At 44.4% G+C, this 20,159-nt stretch overlaps 1 protein-coding gene and 1 pseudogene across 12 annotated transcripts in view; both read left to right on the top strand.

The window, feature by feature from the left end:
- The window catches only part of CDK8 (cyclin dependent kinase 8), a 160,557-nt gene that overhangs the window by 15,930 nt on the left and 124,468 nt on the right, over positions 1 to 20,159 (top strand). The gene's annotated exons all lie outside the window — the stretch shown is intronic.
- On the top strand, positions 11,749 to 14,726 carry LOC111826712 (annotated as a pseudogene).

Below are 20,159 nucleotides of genomic sequence, written 5' to 3'. Positions count from 1 at the left end.
TACATATTGTTTTTGTGATTAACCGTTTGAGTCCCAGGGGGTATTGAAAAAACACTGTCGAAGAATCCCAAACAGCGCAACCGCACTTTCTCTAAATGAGTACGAAAAGACCCAAGCAGTGCGATAGCGCTTTGTTTCTTTTACATCGATGAATCCCAGTCGGAGCAATAGCTCTTCTTGCATGTGTTAGGTAATGTGATTCTCGTCTTTTTCTCATCGCTCCGTCACATTTATTGCAGTTTGCAAAGTGATCGGACGTGCAATGTAAAAAAGGAGTTCATCCAATATGTTTTGATAAACACCGATGTTACAAATTATAAGTGTTACTCTCCATTTAAATTTTTTGTTCATAACACAAAAATATTGTTAATTTGTAATTCGTTATTTTATAAAATATATCTGTATTATTACATATGCGTACTGTAAATTTATAAATATTTCAAGTTTTGTTCGATAAAAATTATTGAGAACAATGAAATAAAAATTTTTATTTTGTAATGTATTATTGCATTATTATAGTATCATTCTACCTATTGTAAAATGTACTATTTATATTAAAAGGAGCTGTGTGATGTACTTGCGTCAGTAAATCTGAGCACGCGACTTCGACAATCGGTAACGCACCGTCAGTTGTCCACAATGTCCGAAATGTGCTGGGTTTTCTCGACATAAAATCTCAGCAGCGCAATCGCGCTGCTTGGGACTCAAACGGTTAATCACTATGCTTTAATTATGTTCAATTTGTAACAATGAAATTGGGGGTCACCACAACATGAGGAACTGTATTAAAGGGTCGCGGCATTAGGAAGGTTGAGAACCACTGACTTAAGGCATCACCTTATATACATATATATGCATGTAAATATACATCTAATTAACCAGTTCTCTAGTGACAGGCAAAATTTAAGTAGTCTCCAAATTTTAACCATTACAGTTAGCAAAGCTCCTCGAAAATATTTCTGAAGTTTTCCAACTGTAGTATCAATACCTTGAAGTGGATTTTAGGGTCAAACGTTATATACTTTCAACAACTGTATTTTTATTATAAAATAAGATTAAATTATAAAGTTAATATAGTCTCATGATAAAAAAATTCAAACAGCACATAAGGATACTCAGGAAAATTTGTCTCCCTCTTTAGGGATAATCATTGTCATTAGCTAATTGTGTATATGCATATAAAAGCATATATATGTGTGAGTAGACTTTAAAATTTATTTAAATATTTTATTTATTTTGAACAGATAATACATGCCTATGGAAAAAATGTAAATATGCTGAGGAAGTGAAAATTTAAGTCTCATCACCCCTGTCTTGGCCATTCAGTTTTTTCTTTGCAAGCTGTACACCCATTTTTCTTTTCTTTTTTTTTTTTTAAATTTTGGGAGGAGAGGGGAAGAGAGGGGGAGGAGATACCCATTTTTTTGTTTATGGTATTTTTCTCTTTAAAAATTAATTTCTCTTTAAAAATTAATTTATTTCTATTAAACTATAGTTGACATACAATATTATGGCATTATTTTTCATGTGCAACTCTTAATTTTTATGAAGTCACATTTAGCAATAATTTCTCTAATGGTTTGTATGTCATCTTTAAACACAAATTGCATGATATATATATTATTCTGTACCTTGCTTTTTTCAATTCATATGTTTTGGAGATCAATTTCAGCACATACAATGTAATTCATTTCATCAGCTCATACAATGTAATTCATTTCATCAGCTCATTTTTCCATTTTATGGATATAATGTAATGTGCTGGTCCAGTGGAAGGACATTTAGGTTTTTATTTTTTATGCTCTTCAAAGTACTGCAATAAATGTCCTTTACATCTGTCTTTGCACACAACTTCTCTGCTAAAGATAGAACTTCCCAGGTCCCCAAAGTTCCCACAGGATATTTGGTGTGGATGATACCATTGGCAAGGAGCAAAGTTTTCATGAAGCAAGAGAAGCTCCTCCCTTACTATATCAACAGGGGTTTCTATTCCTCCTGGCTTCTATCAAGGATGGTTCTAGAGCAGTGATGGCGAACCTATGACACGTGTGTCAGAGGTGACATGCGAACTCATTTTTTTGGTTGATTTTTCTTTGTTAAATGGCATTTAAATATATAAAATAAATATAAAAATATGTCTTTGTTTTACTATGGTTGCAAATATCAAAAAATTTCTATATGTGACATGGCATCAGAGTTAAGTTAGGGTTTTTCAAAATGCTGACACGCCAAGCTCAAAAGGTTCACCATCACTTTTAGAGACTGATCATCATGCCGAAGCACAAGTTACTAGTAAAAACCCCAGTGCATTACTGCAAGACTGGTGAATATCAGGTCAGTTTCCCCGGCATATATCTCTTAACAGGCCTGGGCTTCAAATCTTAAGTCTTCTAAAAAGGCTGTACCAATTATACTCAAAGAAAAACTCCAAAAACAAAACTTATCTGGAAGGAAGAAATGGGAATAGGTACAGTAATGACATACTTAAGTAATGGGGATTAAATACATTATAAAGTTAGAATCGTTGGGATTAAAAATTTTAAGTGCCTGTGGATGTTTAAAACTATAGTCATTATGTTTTTGCATCTTTATGTTTACTTTCATCAAATTTTTTTATTTTAATTTAATATTGCCGTCCTACTTTGTTCCTATCACAAATGATTGATGCTCTTAATGTATTCTGCCTCAAACCAGTGATTTAGCTCTGACCCTTAGTTCTCTTTTATTTTTATTTAGATCAAGCATGTCAAACTCAAAGGCTAACACGGGCCAAATAAACAAGGTTTAAGTTTATGTGGGCCTCAAAAAAACAAAAGCTTCAATTTTCATAGAAACGGAAGTTTATTTCAATAGAGACATGCTGAATACAAAGGGCTGAAATAATTGAGTAATCAATAACATAAAATAATAGAACATTTTAATAAAAATTAATATTTTTTCTTGAACATTAACTTACCAGACACTGAATAACTGCACAATTAATAAGTGTAAGGCAAATAAACCTATTTTTCTTGTTCTCCGAAAGTGAAATATTTCCTGTTGCGCACACCAAACCAGTCAGTCCAATTGGCTGCTAAAATATTCGCTGCTAGTATTAGTGGAGAGATATGGTGCACCTGTGTGTAAGGCGTGCAAAGGAGATGAATGCAACACGATTATAGTAATCAGTCATTAGTGAACATTGTAGTTCGTTATTAATAATTATATATAACAGAATATTGTAAAAATTAAGTTATGAAATTTTTATTAAAACGTTTCTTATATACCATTATATTGGTGGGGCCGCAAAAATATTTGTTGTGGGCCACAGGGCCCATTGACATGCTTGATTTAGATGATCTCTCTCCCTATTTCCTATTGCTTGGCTTTGTTCTTCTCATTCCATGCCTGGCACTTTTCCTTTCTTCCCCTTTTGGCTTGCTTTTTCTGTTTTGTACTGATTTTGAATTTGGCCTCACTCCTTGTCACCTATCTCAGTTCATTCATCTCTGGGCTTCATAGATTAAGAAGCTGGAGCCCCTTCTACTGCTAGTGGAATTGTTATTCATGGAAGATAAGCAGACAGGTGATCCTATATAATAAAAGCTTAATATGCTAAGTGTCTGGTCATTCCGCTCAACCAATCAAAGCGTAATATGCTAATGATATGCTAAGGCCGCTCAACCGCTCACTATGATGTGCACTGACCACCAGGGGGCAGACAGTCAACTGGTCAACCAGTTGCTATGACATGCAATGACCACCAGGGGGCAGACGCTCCAACTGGTAGGTTAGCTTGCTGCTGGGGTCCGGCAGATCAGGACTGAGCAAGGTGGGCCGGACACGCCATGGAGTCCTCCCGTGGTCCCTCCCTGGCTGGCCAACCTCCTGCATCCCTCCCTAGCCCTGATCATGCACTGGTTGGGTCCTTTGGCCTGGCCTGTGCCCTCTCGCAATCCGGGACCCTTTGAGGGATGTTGGAGAGCCGGTTTTGGCCTGATCCCACAGGCCAGGCCAAGGAACCCCACTGGTGCACGAATTCATGCACTGGACCTCTACTTATCTATAAAACAATTCTGATGTATTTTGTTAATTGCTTTCTCCTTTTTTTTTGCATTTTGTTAATTTTTAAGAGACTTAAAAAAGTTTTAAGTACTGCTAAACATACTAGTAATTCTGCATAAACATACTTTTCAGAAGTTATAAAGTACTTACTCCTTATAGATGGGAAGCTGAAGTAGTACACAAATATTTTATCTTTTTGTCTGAAAACCTATTTTAGTACAAAAATGATTCAACTCTGCTTAAGAATTTAAACCAGATATCCTGGAGCTGAAAGTTACTCTAGCCAACATGACCTGACCTCTGCAGATCCCCTTTAGGCGTGTGACTAGAGCTAGAATCAGAAATGCGTAAGAGAAAACATAAGAAAATCTTCAAAGTAACACATGTTTCTCATACTTCTGGATTTTATTTTTCTTCTGGATTTTTTTTTTTTTTTGGTGGGGGGGGGGAGGTAGAACCATTTAATTCTAAAAGGTGATTCATATGTTCTTTAAGTACTTAAAGTTTTCAATGCAAGCCAAATAAATACTCACCAAGTATACTACTTCCTAACCTTTTTTTTCTCTTTGATCGTGTAGTGTCTTTGCTCTATTATTATTGTACTTTGCCACTGAGTTTAAGTACGCTTGTTGGGTTTCTTTTTTCTTTTCTTTTTCTTTTTAGCTATGTGACCGCCAGCAAGTTTTTTTTAAATTAAATCTTTATTGTTCACATTATTACAGTTGTTCCTCTTTTTTCCCCCCATAGCTCCCCTCCACCCGGTTCCCTCCCCACCCTCTGCCCTTACCTCCCCCCCACCACTGTCCTCATCCGTAGGTGTACGATTTTTGTACAGTTTCTTCCTGCACCCCCCACATCCCTCCCCCGCCCCGAGAATAGTCAGTCCACTCCCTTTCTATGCCCCTGATTCTATTATATTCACCAGTTTATTCTGTTCATCAGATTATTTATTCACTTGATTTTTAGATTCACTTGTTGATAGATGTGTATTTGTTGTTTATAATTTGTATCTTTACCTTTTTCTTCTTCTTCCTCTTCTTAAAGGATACCTTTCAGCATTTCATATAATACTGGTTTGGTGGTGATGAACTCCTTTAGCTTTTTCTTATCTGTGAAGCTCTTTATCTGACCTTCAATTCTGAATGATAGCTTTGCTGGGTAAAGTAATCTTGGTTGTAGGTTCTTGGCATTCATCACTTTGAATAGTTCTTGCCACTCCCTTCTGGCCTGCATAGTTTCTGTTGAGAAATCAGCTGACAGTCGTATGGGTACTCTCTTGTAGGTAACTGACTTTTTTTCTCTTGCTGCTTTTAAGATTCTCTCTTTGTCTTTTGTTCTTGGCATTTTAATTATGATATGTCTTGGTGTGGTCCTCTTTGGATTCCTTTTGTTTGGGGTTCTCTGCGCACAGTTTGGGTGGGGTGGGGTCTCAGGGAATCAACAGGGCGGAACAAACAGCTCCTGGACTTTTAAGTCTATTTCTTTCACCAGGTAGGGGAAGTTTTCTGTCATTATTTCTTCAAATAGGTTTTCAATATCTTGCTCTCTCTCTTCTTCTGGCACCCCCATAATTCGGATGTTGGTACGCTTGAAGTTGTCTCAGAGGCTCCTTACACTACCTTCATATTTTTGGATTCTTTTTTCTTTTCTTTTTTTCCAGTTGGGTGTTTTTTGCTTCTTCGTATTTCAAATCTTTGACTTGATTCTTGCGATCCTCTAGTCTGCTATTGGAACTCTGTATAATATTCTTTATTTCAGTCAGTGTATGCTTAATTTCTAGTTGGTCCTTGTTCATATCCTCGAGGGTCTCACTAGATTTCTTGAGGGTCTCACTTAATTTATCTGAGGTTTCTAGAAAATTCTTGAAATACCTTATAAGTGTGGTTTTGAACTCTATATCCAGTAGTTTGCTTTCCTCCATTTCTGTCATTTGTGACCTGTTTCTTTGTCTCCACATTTTTTATGCTTCCCTGTGTTGATAGAGTGGCATTCTGTGCTAGGTGTCCTATAGGGCCCAGTGGCTCAGCCTCCCCAATTACCTGAGTTGGACACTCTTGGTGCACCCCTTTGTGGACTTTGTGCACAGTCTTGTGGTAGTTAAGCCTTGATTGTTGTAGGTATCACTGGGAGGAATTGACCTCCAGGCCAATTGGCTGTGGGAATCAGCTGTGTTTACTGTGGGAGAACTTCTGTGCTGGAGACACCCTTATGAGGCAAGACTTGCTTCAGTGGGGCTTTGGTGCTCACTGAGTCTGCCCCCTGAGTGTGTCCCTTATGGATCTGAGGAGTTGTAATCTGGATGGTCCCACTCTGACTACTGGGTACACTGGCTCTTGGATCTCTAAGGAGGTGCTAATTTAGCCTCTGCCTGAGGCTACCCAGCAGGAGCTACGAAGAGATCTGCAGATTCCCCTTCCTTGTTTGGGGTTTGGAGGTGCCCAGATGAGGCCCAGCTGTGAAGCAATGCAAGCTGCTGTGGGGCCTTGGGCCTTCTTTTGGAAATTCTGGGTCTCTCTGACCCAGCTGCAGTTTGTTAGGTAATTTTCAGATTGCAAAGGGCCAGGCCTTTCATATGCAAAAGCAGGGATCCTCAAACTTTTTAAACAGGGGGCCAGTTCACTGTCCCTCAGACTGTTGGAGGGCCGGACTATAGTTTAAAAAAAAACTATGAACAAATTCCTATGCACACTGCACATACCTTATTTTGAAGTAAAAAAACAAAATGGGAAAAAATACAATATTTGTATTTGCATGTGGCCCGTGGGCCGTAGTTTGAGGACTCCTGTGCAAAAGCCTCTGCACACAGCTTGGGTGGGGTAGGGTCTCAGGGAATCAACAGGGCGGAGCAAACTGCTATGGCTCATCCTCAGTCCTACCCTAAGAGGACCAGCGTCTCAGTGTTCCGGTAATCGCTGCAAGCACCTCTGAGAGAATGCTGCCCTCAAGTTCCAACCGATGCCAGACAGTCCAGTTTCTCCCTGTATGAGTCTGGGTCCCCAGAGACTCACCCGGAACTGGAGTTCAGAGCAGTCGGGAGCTTGAGACTCCGTCCCGATTGAAAAAGACAACTGCCTCCTCAGTTGCCAGCCCTTTCCACATGCGCCTCCATACCTCTGCACTTTATTTCCGCACCTCCTCTGAGTCTCAGTGTGCTTTTCTCTTTCCTTCTAGTTGTAGAATTTCCACTCAGCCAGCCTTCCTGTGGTTCTGGATGATGTCCGTTTTGTCTTTTAGTTGTATTTTTGAAGTGGTTGTGCGAGGCAGCAATTTCAGGTGTTTACCTATGCTGCCATCTTGGTTTCTCTCTCCAGCAAGTTTTTTTCTGCTTGCTGGTTTTCGATTCAGAATACAGCACAATTACATTTTTTCTTAGTGAAATTCTATACAGTAATTATCCCTGAAATGTTTTGGAATGTAAGATAACATTTGCCACTAGTTATTTATTTTTAAGTGTTTAAAAAGTAGTTTTGATTTAGTTGAATACTAAGTAAAGAAACTAAATCTGTTGTTTTTATGGAGAATATATTAGTAATATCTTGTAAGAAGTTATACATTTATAGTTTACTAGAGCCCCAGTGCACGAAAATTGTGCACTGGTAGGGTCCCTAGCGGCTGCTGGCTGGGGCCTTGCTCCCTTTCTCTGGCCGCCTGCCACTGCCACCACCACTGCTGCCCAGGGCCTCCCTCCCTTCCCCCAGCCAGCCCCACCCCCTGGACGAACTCCTGGTCATGGGGACAATTTGCATACTACACTTTTATTATATAGGATGAAGTTTTTAAATAGCTTTATTGAGAATAAATTCACATACCATACTCTTTACCTACTTAAAGTTTATAGTTTACTCCTTTTTAGTGTATTCACAGAGTTGTGCAGGCATCACCACAATCTCATTTTAGAATATTTCTGTTACCCGTAAAAGAAACTCTGTACTCATTAGCAGTCATTCCCCTTTCCCTGCTGCCCTAGGCAACCACTGATTTCTGCCTCTGGATTCACCTACTCTGGACATTTCATTTAAATGAAATCATTCAAAATGGGGTCTTTTGTGACTGGCTTCTTTCTCAATATGTTTTCAGGTCTCATCAATGATTTAGCATGTATCATGTTTTGTTTACTCATTCATCAGTTGATGGATATTTGTATTGTTTCTACTTTTTGGTTATTATGAATACTGCTGCTCTACATTGGTGTAGGAGTATCTGAGTCCCTGCTTTTAATTCTTTGGGTATATACCTTGGAGTGGAATTGCTGAATCATATGGTAACTCTGATTAACTTTTGACAAACCACCAAACTGTTCCCTGGCCACTGAACTATTTTACATTTCCATCAGCAGTGCATGAGGGTTCTAGTTTGACCACATCCTTGCTTACACTTATTTTTCTTTCTTTTAGTTTTGATTTGCATTTCCCTAATGGTTAAAGATGTTGAGCATCTTTTCATGTGCTTATTGACCATTTGTATATCTATTTGGGAAAATGTATTCAAATTTTTTGTTCATTTTTATTATTGACTGCAGGATTTTGAATCTAGAGACCCTTACTAGATATGTGATTTGCAGATATTTCCCCCCACTCTTTGGGTTGTCTCTTTTTTATTGGTGATGTTATAGCACAGAAGTTTTCAATTTTGATATAGTCCAATGTATCTATTTTTCCTTTTGTTGTTTGGGCTTTTGGTGTCAAATCCAAAAAACATTATCTAACCTAAGAGTAAGGACTTACTCTTATGGGTGTTTTTTTTTTTTCTAAGAATTTTGTAATTTTAACTCTTAGATTTAGGTCTATGGTCAATTTTGAGTATTCTGTGAGTTTGGGTCCAAGTTGTTTTGCTTGTGGATGTCCATTTGTCCCATCATCTTTGTATAGTCTGGACATCTTTGATAAAAATGAAATGGCTCTAAACATAGCATTTTTTTCCTGTGCCCTCAATTCAGTTCCATTGATCCATATGTTTGTCCTTAACCCAGTACTACAGTGTATTGATTACTGTAGTTTTGTAGTAAGTTTTGAAATTGGGAAGTGTGAGTTCTCTTAATTTCTTCTTTTTCAATATTTTTTTTCATTTTTTATTGTGGTAAAATATACATAACATAAAATTTAGTATCATAACCATTTTAACTGTACAATTCAATGGTAGTAAGTACATTCCTATAGTTAGTTATGCAACTATCTCCACCATCTATCTCTGGAACTCCTTTCATCTTGAAAAACAGAAACTTTGTATCTGCTAAATAATAACTTCCCATTCTCCCCTTTCAAGCCCCTGAAAACTCCCATTCTACTTTATATCTCAATAATTTTGCCTGTCCCAAATATCTCATATAAGTGGAATCATACGGTATTTGTTTTTTGTTTTTGTTTTTTTGTGGCTGGCTTATTTCACTTAGCAGAGTGTCATCATAATTTACCCATCTTGTAGCATATATCAGAATTCCCTTTTTAAGAATGAATGATATCTCACTGTATGTATATAGCACATTTTGCTTATCCATTTATCCACTGCTAGACACTTGGGAAGCTTCCACATCTTAGCTTCTGTGAATAATGCTGCTATGGGTATGGGTGTACAAATATATCCTTACAACCCTGCTCTCAATTTTTTTGGATGTATATCCAGGAGTGGAATTGCTGGGTAACATGGTAATTCTATTTTTATTTTTTTTGAGAAATCACCATATTGTTTTCCACAGTGGCTGTATCATTTTACAGTCTCACCAACAGTGCACAAGGGTTCTACTTTCTCCACATCCTTGCCAACGCTTGTTTTGTTTTATTATTTCATTTGTGTCTAGCTTCTTTTAAAAAAAATGTAAATCAATTTTTATTTTTCAATTACAGTTGATATATAATATTACATTAGTTTCAGGTATACACCCCAGTGATTAGTCATTATATAATCTAAGGGATCATCCCGATAAATCTTATATTCTCTGACACTATACATAGTTATTAGAATATTATTGACTATCTTCTGTTTTGTTTTGGTTTTTTTTTTAAGTAGCCATCCTAATGGGTGTGAGGTGTTAGCTCATAGTTTTGTTCTCATTTCCCTAACAATCCTTTATAATAAAAGGGTAATATGCAAATTGTCCCCTGGACAGGGAGTTTGACCAGAGTTCAACCAGGGGGCAGGGCCGGCCCGCCAACTGCCCTTGGTCCCTCCTCCTACCCATTCCAGTCGGCCCCGCCCCTAACCGCCCCCCCCCCAACTTCCCACGTCCCCTCCCCCTGGCTGGCCCGGCCTGATCAGCCCCAATGGGGACAGGCCAGCTGGACCCCACCCATGCACGAATTCATGCACTGGGCCTCTAGTTAATGATATTGAGCATCTTTTCGTGTGCTTTTTGTCCAGTTGTACATGTTCTTTAGAGAAATGTCTGCTGAGGTCTTTTGCCCATTTTTGAATATAGTTGTTTAGCTTTTTGTTGTTGAATTTTTGGAGTTCTCTATATATTCTGGATATTAATCCATTATAAAATAAATGATTTGCAAATGTTTTCTCCTATTCTGTGGGTTGCCATTTTACTCTGTAGATAGTCTTTTCATACATAAAATTTTAAGATTTTCCTTAAGTCTAATCTATTTTTCCTTTTGACTCCTATACCTTTTGTGTTATGTCCAAGAAATCACTGCTAAATCCAGTGTCTGAAGCCTTTGTCTTATGTACATTTTGATCATGGATCCATTTTGAATTAATTTTGAATTAATTCTCTTCCATATGGGTATCCACTTTTCAGCAACTTGTTGAAAAGATGTTTTTTCCTATATTGAATGGCCTTCACACCCTTGTCACAATCATTTGACCATATATATGAAGGTTTATTTCTGGACTAGTTATTCCATTTTATTGGTCTATATCAGTGGTCGGCAAACTCATTAGTCAACAGAGCCAAATATCAACAGTACAATGATTGAAATTTCTTTTGAGAGCCAAATTTTTTAAACTTAAACTATATAGGTAGGTACATTGTTATTAACTTAATTAGGGTACTCCTAAGGCTTAGGAAGAGCCACACTCAAGGGGCCGAAGAGCCGCATGTGGCTCGCAAGCCGCAGTTTGCCGACCACTGGATATGGTTGTCTTTATGTCATTACCACACTGTTTTGATTACTCTAGGTTTCTAGTGTTTTGAAATCAGGAAATATGAATCCTCTAACTTTATTCTTTCTTAAGAATTGTTTTGACTATTCTGTGGCTCATTGAATTTAAACTCTGAGTACATCTGGTATTAACTTTCATTTTTCTAATGTATTGGGATGTTTTAGAAATACTAATATGTGTGTGTATGTGGTTCGAAGTTACTAAGTTTTTTAGGTAACTGGCTCACTTTCATTCACCAAACCTCTTTATTTTAATCATTGTGGATGAAAATCATTCTAAAATGTATTACCTAATTTATATATAATATATGTATGTATTGGCTCCTGGACTAAATAGCTATGGTTTTAGAGTTCATTTGTCTATGTTGTTTTCCTTTGTTCTTTCGTTCTTGTCAGCTGTCACTTGAAAAAGACACTTAATGTTGTTTAAACCATAGGAGTAATAAGTATCATAGTAGAACATGCAAATAAATTCTAATAAGAAAATAAAATTCACCTTATTTTGGCTACCTAGACTTTTTTCTAGGCATTTTAAAAAATATATATTTTTATTGATTTCAGAGAGGAAGGGAGAGGGATAAAGAGATAGAAACATGGCTGCCTGCCGCTGTTGTGTGGGGTGCCGGAGCTTGACTGCGCTGCGCAGGGTGCTAGGAGGTATTGTTGCTGTGCAGGCCCCCTTGTGAGCAGCACAGACCAGCCTGGTGGCTGGCAGCAGGACACCCCAAGTCTGCATGCTGAGGAAGATGGGTGAGGCGGTGGCCAGAGTTGCGAGGAAGGTCAACGAGACGGTGGAGAGTGACTCTGACACTCTGGATCTGGCGGAGTGCAAGCTGGTGTCTTTCCCCATTGGCATCTGCAAGGTCCTGTGGAATGTCACTGACCAGATCCACCTCATCACACTGGCCAACAATGAGCTCAAGTCCCTCACCAGCAAGTTCATGACCATATTCTTTCAGCTTCAAAAGCTCTGCCTGGAAGGGAACTTCCTGTACCATCTCCCCAACGAGGTCAGTGCCCTGCAGCACTTCAAGGCCATCCACCTGTCTCGGAACCAGTTTCATGACTTCCCTGAGCAGCTCACCCCCCTGCCGGCACTGGAGACCATCATTTTGGAGGAGAACAAGATTGTGGATGTGCCCATGGAGAAGCTAGCCACCATGCCTGCCTTGTGCAGCATCAATCTCCACTTCAACCCGCTAAACGCCGAGGTGCGCGTCATCACCCTGCCACTCATCAAGTTTGACATGCTCATGTCTCCAGAGGGCACATGGGCCCCGCCAACCTTAGGCCTCCCTCCCTCCTCATACCCACCCTGAAGGGACAGAGGCCACTTGGCCTGGCACCCTGAGGGGAGGGAGCCCCAAGGGCCCATGGGAGGCCTAGCTTGGGGGTCTGGGGATAGGTGGGCAAACAGCGTGTGGGAGGGGGTGCAGCGGTCCAGGATAGATAGCTTAGAGCTGTAGAGTCCTGGAATACCCAGAGGAGGAGGTGAGGTGGGAGCTAGAGCCAGGACTCTGGGCATTCATAGCCTTTATGCAAACTTGGGCAGACCCCCGCCCTCTCTGAACTTACAATTTTGGGAAAAGGGTAGTGGCAGAGGGTCTCTGCCTCCTTGGGCTCCTTGGAGGCTTTTTAGGGAACACACGTCTCCAAGTCTTTGAATCCTTGGTATCTTCTGAGCTCGTAGCTGAGCATCGCTGAGCATTTCTTGGGCCCCTGTGGGTTGAGGCCTTGCTTCTAGTGCTGAGAGCCAGTCACTGCCCTGAGACAAACAAGACAACCTGCATCTATTTATTGCTTCCTGGGAACCAACCCTTCTCTGTGCCCCATCCTGAGCCCTGTGGATCCCTGGATTGGCAGGAGCCTGAACCAGGAGTTGTGGGAAAGCTGTGGAGAGAGTGCGGAGGCTGCAGCAGGGCTGAAAGTGTTTACATAGGAGCCCCAGGGCCATCAGGCCAGGAAACTGGGGAGCAGATCAAGGTGGCTCTGTCCTTCCTCATGACTAAGAAATTGCTGGAGTGACCAGCTGCACCTGGCATCACCCCTTGAACTACAGGAGAGTGGCCCAGAGAGAAAGAAAGCCATTTGTGCCTGTGCCTCCCTCTGCACAGTCCCCCTCTGGCAGCAGACTGGCTGCCTTGTCATTGGTTCACCGGGATGCAGGCGGCACTATGGACCGTTGGATTGTAGCTGGCTAGCCCCCGGGTCACCACTCAAAGCCCTGATAACCTCGTCATTTCTAGGCTCTGAACCTGGAGCCTGGCCAGGCAGTAGGGTGACCTGCCATCCATGTTTGCTCGGGACTTTCAGTGCTAACACAGGGACAGGACCTGCAAACAGGGACAACTGGTGGCTCCACCAGGTGAGGGCCTGGGGCTCTGGTTTCCTGTGACAATACCTCTGGTTTGGAGAACCCCTGACCTCTTGATCCTGCAGGAATATACCTCCTACCTTCTCATCTGTGGAGCAAGCAGATCAGAGTCCACCTGGTCTGGACTTTTGTTGGAGTCTGTGGGAGATGCCTTAGTCCCAAGGACTTGGGGCAAATCAGGCCACCCAAATCCTACATCCGTGGGCCAGTGGCCACTGTTCCACACTCAGAACACTGACCCTTTCTCAGAATGTTCCAATTTCCTTCCTTTTCCCCTTTCCCTTCCCCAGCCCTGAGGCTGCCCTGCCCAGCCTCTTGTCTCTTGGCAAGAAGCTGACAGGTTGGGAGATTGTAGGCATGTCACCAAGCACTTGAGAACTCAGCGTCCCAGGAGATGCCTGTTCACTCTGCTCATCTCCCAGGCCTGGTGGGTCAAGCTCTGGGAAAAGGGTTTTCAGGGCAAGGAGGCCAGATAAGATCTCCAGGGCTACTGAGTTCAGCCGGGGACAAGTGAGGGCTGCAGTCTAGCCCAGCCTGGCCTGGCCCCACTCACCGTGTCCTGGAGTGGGTTTTCTCCTTGTTGAAGAAGGGGTGCATTTGCCTGATATGCAAAAAGGCATTGTATGGCCAGAGCCTGCAACTCAGTGTGGTCTGCATCAGCACCTGTGGGAGCTTGTTAGAAACACATAACCCCAGGCCCAATCCCGGACCTCTGGGATCAGAACCCGCACTCCAAAAGATCCCCAGGGATTCCTACAAGCACTTTACTGTTTAAGAAGCAAGGCCTGGGGTGGCCCTGGGGATGGCCTGGAGTGAAAGGTGGAGTTTCTCAGCTTTCCCCCAACACCAAGTCTGTGCCCATCCCCCTCCCTTAAGCAGCCCTTCACTCCCACCCCTGGCCTCATAGATTTTTTCAGAGTCTGTGTGGCACTCCGGTGAAGGGAATGACCTGGAGTCCCCAGGAGATAAGGGTTGGATTTGCCTGGCCCTCTAGCCTCCCTTTCTGGTTCAACCCTGAATGCCAGCTCTACTTCCCCAGGTCCTCATCTCAGGCCTTTCAGAGAGGTTGTTTCTGGAAGCTGCATCCTACTCTGCTTGGAGAGTGTGCCCTGGCCTCTCTGGGAAAGCTGGGCAGCAGAGAAGCTCCAGATCAGAGCACAGTGTGAGCCCTTAGCTTCAGTCTGCAATAAAGAATGCATTGGTTTAAAAAGAAAAAAAAAGAGATAGAAACATCAATCATGAGAGAGAATCATTGATCGGCTGCCTCCTGCATGACCCACACTGGGGATCGAGCCTGCAACCCTGGGCATATGCCCTGACCGGGAATCAAACCCGGAATGCTTCTGTCTATAGGCTGATGCTCTATCCACTGAGCCAAATGGGCTAGGGCTCTAGGCATGTTTTAAATCAGATTATGTTGTGCCTTTTGTTTTGAAACTTGCTTCATTCCATCAATAGTAGGTTATGTATATTCCATGTCATTAGCCATCTTTCTAACCTTTGCATTTAGTTTTTAAAATATATATTTTATTGATTTTTTACAGAGAGGAAGGGAGAGGGATAGAGCGTTAGAAACATCAATGAGAGAGAAACATCGATCAGCTGCCTCCTGCACACTCCCCACTGGGGATGTGCCCGCAACCAAGGTACATGCCCTTGACTGGAATCAAACCTGGGACCCCTCAGTCCGCAGGCTGACGCTCTATCCACTGAGCCAAACCGGTGAGGGCTGCATTTAGTTTTAATGTGTATATTTATTGTATTGGGTGGCATAATTTTTTAATATAATTTGCATTTACATTTTACTTTTACATTCAAGTTTTTCATTGCAATTAAATTTTTATTCTCATAACATGATTAGGTATGAGATTGACATCTTATGCAGTATGTTAGCTTTATGAACTTAAACAGTTTGTGTAATCTCTCTGAGCATGTCACAATTCTCATCTTTAAAATGAATTCACCTCACATGTTCTTTTTGTATACCATAATAAGATAAAGCATGTAAAAGAAGTTTTAAAGTTCTTACAAGGCCATATAAGTTACATGTACTTTAATGTATTTATTAAATTGATCTCACTTGTCCAGTCATTAATGATTTTCTATTTTTCCAGTGTCCAAGTATGCTAATTCAAATTTTTAAAGAAGATTTTAAGATTGTTAATAGATAATTCTCCTAAATACAGAGTGGGACAAAAGTAGGTTTACAGTTGTGAGTATGCAAAACACAGTTTATTCTTGTATTACTAGTGGCCTGGTGCACGAAATTCATGCGTGGGAGGGAGGGTTGTCCCTTAGCCCAGGCTGCACCCTCTCCAATCTTGGACCCTTTGGGGGATGTCCGACTGCCGGTTTAGGCCTGATCCCAGGATGTCTGACAGGTCTGATCCCAGGATGTCCAGCAGGTCTGATCCCAGGATGTCCGGCAGGCCTGATCCCAGGATGTCCGACTGCCGGTTTAGTCTCGATCCCGCCTAACTACTCCCCTGCTGGCCTGATCACCCCCAAGGCTTTTATTAGTATAGATATTACCCTTCACAGAAAATTTCACTAACCCTGCTTTACAGTAAGGGCTTTATGATATAATCATTGGGGCCAGACACCAAGATTTCCTTTCTTTGAATAGTGGAGGGAATAATTATCTTGTCTTTAAGTTGCCCTGAACATCAAATGAGATAATGACTTAGAAAAGTATAAAAGCACCGTATAAAGACAAATGTCTTTTTCATGTACTGAAAAGACAATAAAGTGGTAAAATGAAAAATACTATTTTTATTCTCCCCCTTCCTTCCTTTACAGCCTTTATTTAAACTTTGAAATTTATAAAAATTTCACTCCTACTTTCATTTCTTTACATTCAATATTATTTTGTATTAGTTTCAGACTTTATATTACTTACAGAATAGTGGTTAGACAATCATATACTTTACAAAGGGTTCCCCGATATTTCCAGTACCCACCTGGCATCATACCATCATTACAACACTATTGACTATATTCCCTATTTAAGTGACAATAGGTTTACAGGTTCTTAACAATCTTTCTTTTGTGTTGCTCGCCCTTCCTTTTCTTTCTCACGTCTTCCCTCATTTTCTTTATATAGTATCTCAACTGGCCCTCAAAGCTCAGTGAAGGCACTGGGACACCCTTAATCCATTTTACAGACCAGGAAACTGAGGCCAATTCCAGTTGACTGCGGAACTTGACTCAGCGCGCAGGGAGCCCTCACAACTGCACTCTCCGCCTTTCCTAAGGGACAGCCGCGGGGCAAACAGAACAAACCTCATGAGGCTTCCAAGCCTCGTTCTCAAGCACCTCTTCATCATGGATGCTCCACATTCTTTCCTCTCCCCTGCCCCCCACCCCCATTCTTTACTGCCCTCCCTTCTGGGGAACTGGTGGTAGGCTTCGCACTCACCGTGCAGGCGTGCACCCCCATGGGGCGGGACAGGAACTGGGGGCAGGGTGGGCGCAGGCTTGCTCTTGGGCCAAGGTGGAAGCAAGAGTCCTGGCCTCTCAAGTGCGCAGGCCGCGGCGAGGCCCGGTTAGTGCCGGGAACTTCTTCAAACCGCTGTAGTGGGGTACCTAGCAGTGTGGCACCCCTCCACTGAGGTGGCACCGCCCCTCAACTCCCACCTCAGGGCTGCGAGTCCCTGCCCCTCCGCCCGGGCGTCCTTCCATGCCGGTAGTCATTGCCTCTTGTTTCCCACATCTTGGGGCCACTGCAGAACCTCGTTCTCCGCAGGCTAGGCAGATCCCTGCCCGCCAGCACCTTGCCCCTGCCTGAGCCCCCTCCAGTGCACCCTGCCTCCTGGCCAGCCGCTTCGCCAAAGCTTTGGCGCTTGCCCAGGAGCCGTCCCTCAGGTGGAGGCCTGTCCGCGCACCTGCAGACCCCATGGCTGGCCGCTTTGCTGAAGCTTCCTCTTCCTTCAGGCGCTCTCCTCAGACCCCTGGGAGCGGGGCTCCGGCAGCCCCACCCTTCCATGGCTCCCTGCAGCCCCCGCTCTACTCGGCTCTCCCGGGCCACCTGCCTGTCGGGACGCTGCCGGGGCGCCTTGCTTCGGGCAGCGTGGTCCTGGGACAGGGGGTGGGGGTGTGGGGAGCAGCTCCAGTAAAGTTTAGTAAACCCCAGGTCGGCGTTGGGATTTGGCTGTGGGCCGAGGGGGAGTCTGCGTGGGTGGGACGAAATCATGCTTAGACCCAGAGTGCCGCCCCGCAGCCCTGCAGCCACACCCACCCTGTGAACAGTCGTAATGTGACTGCGCACTGGACAAATTTGCATATTCCTGTTATATATGTAGATTATTTATTAACTAGAGGCCCGGTGCATGAATTCATGCACAGGTGGGGTCCCTCGCGGTGGCCTGTGGAGATCGGGCCCCAGCTTGTGCCCCCAGCCTCGCAGCCCCAGCTCGTGCTCCCAGCCCCGAAGCCCCACAGCCCCGCCTGGCACCCCACCTTGGCCTCTCCAGCATCCCGCATGCGTGGCGATCAATTGAGGCTGGTCACTGTCTGCGGGGCGATCAGTGGGGTGATTGAGCCCCCACTTGCACTCGCCTTGGCCTGGCACCATCCGCTCACCTGCTCAACCTACTGTTCGGAGTGTCTGCCCGCTGGTGGTCAGTGCACGTCATAGCAACTGTTTGATCGAACGGTAGGAGGGACAATTAGCATATTAGCCTTTTATATATATACTAGAGGCCCAGTGCACAAAAATTTGTGCACTTGGGGGAGGGGGGTCCCTCAGCCCGGCCTGTGCCCTTTCGCAGTCTGGGACCCCTCAGGGGATGACCACCTGCTGGCTTAGGCCCGCTCCCCGGGGGGATTGGGCCTAAGATGGCAATCAGACATCCCTCTGGCAGCCTGGCAGTCCTCGGGGGATGTCCACTTGCCAGTGGGGAGCAGGCCTAAACTGCAGTCGGACATCCTTAGCACTGCTGAAGAGGCAGGAGAGGCTCCCACCACCACCACTGTACTGGCAGCCATCAGCCTGGCTTGTGGCTGAGCAGAGCTCCTCCCATGTGAGAGCTCCCTGACCACCAGAGGGCAGCTCCTGCATTGAGCATCTGCCCCTTGGTGGTCAGTGTGTGTCATAGTGACCAGTCATTCCCAGTCCTTCTGCTGTTAGGGTCATTTTGCATATTACCCTTTTACTATATAGGATAGAGGCCTGGTGCACGGGTGGGGGCTGGCTGGTTTGCCCTGAAGGGTGTCCCGGATCAGGGTGGGGGTCCCGCTTGGGTGCCTGGCCAGCCTGGATGACGGGCTGATGGCTGTTTGCAGCTGGTCACACCCTCTTCAGGGTGGGGGTCCCCACTGGGGTGCCTGGCCAGCCTCGGTGAGGGGCTGAGGGCTGTTTTCAGGCTGGCGGGTGACTGAAGCTCCCAACCTCTCCTTTTTTTCTTTTTCTTTTTTTTTTATTCTGGGTTTTATTTACCTTCTATGGCTGTCACTGGAACTGAGAGCCGGCTTTAGCTCTGAGGCTCGGCTCCAGCTCTGAGACCTCGGCTGCTGAAAGCAGGTATCTGGGTTTGTTTGGCTTCTATAATTGAAACACTGTTGCAGCTCCAGCTCTGAGGCCTGCTGGCTGAAAGCAGGTTCCTGGGGTTTGTTTAGCTTCTGTAGTTGCAACATTGTTTCTTAGAGTGCAGCTCAGAGGCCGGCAGTGGCAGGTGGGGAACCTTGGCTTCCTCCATCACTGGAGCAAGCAAGCCTCCTGTTTGCTTCAGCTGCCTGGCTGCCGGCTGCCATCTTGGTTGGCAGTTAATTTGCATATCGCCCTGATTAGCCAATGGGAAGCGTGTCGGAGGTACGGTTAATTACCATGTTTGTCTATTATTAGATAGGACTAGAGGCCCGGTGCACAAAAATTTGTGCACTCGGGGGGAGAGAGGGTCCCTCAGCCCATCCTGTGCCCTCTCGCAGTCTGGGACCCCTCGGGAGATAATGACCTGCTGGCTTAGGCCTGCTCCCACGTGGCAGAGGGCAGGCCCAATCCCTAGGTGCAGCCCCTGGTCGGGCTCAGAGCAGGGTCGATTGGGGAGTTGGGGCGTTGCCTCCTGTCATGCACAGACCAGGGCGGATCGGGAGGTTGCGATGCCACCCCTACTCACGCTCAGGGTACAGCCGATTGGGGGGTTGGGGCACCGCCCCCTGTCACACTCAAGGTAGGGTCGATAGGGAAGTTGCGGCGCCACCCCCTGTCACGCACAGAGCAGGGCCGATCAGGGGGTTGGGGCGCTGCCCCCTGTCACGCACAGAGCAGTGCCCATCAGGGGGGTTGGGGCTCCATACCCTGTCACACACAGAGCAGGGCCGATCAGGGGGTTGAGGAGCTGCCCCCTGTCACGCACAGAGCAGGGCCGATCAGGGGGTTGAGGAGCTCCCCCCTGTCACTCACAGAGTAGTGCCAATAGGGGAGTTGGGGCACCGCCCCCTGTCACACACAGAGCAAGGCGGATCAGGGGGTTGGGGCACTGCCCCCTGTCATGCACAGAGCAGGGCCCATCGGGGGGTTGGGGCTCCGTACCCTGTCACCCACAGAGCAGGGCTGATCAGGGGGTTGGGGTGCCGCACCCTGTCACACACAGAGCCGCAGGGCGATCAGGGGGTTTGGGCGCTGCCCCCTGTCACGCTGA

This window comes from Myotis lucifugus, unplaced genomic scaffold (assembly GCF_000147115.1).
Source record: "Myotis lucifugus unplaced genomic scaffold, Myoluc2.0 scaffold_98, whole genome shotgun sequence".
Lineage (NCBI taxonomy): Eukaryota > Metazoa > Chordata > Mammalia > Chiroptera > Vespertilionidae > Myotis > Myotis lucifugus.
Note: the sequence above shows the minus strand (reverse complement) of the source record. Positions and strands in the feature narration are given on the sequence as shown.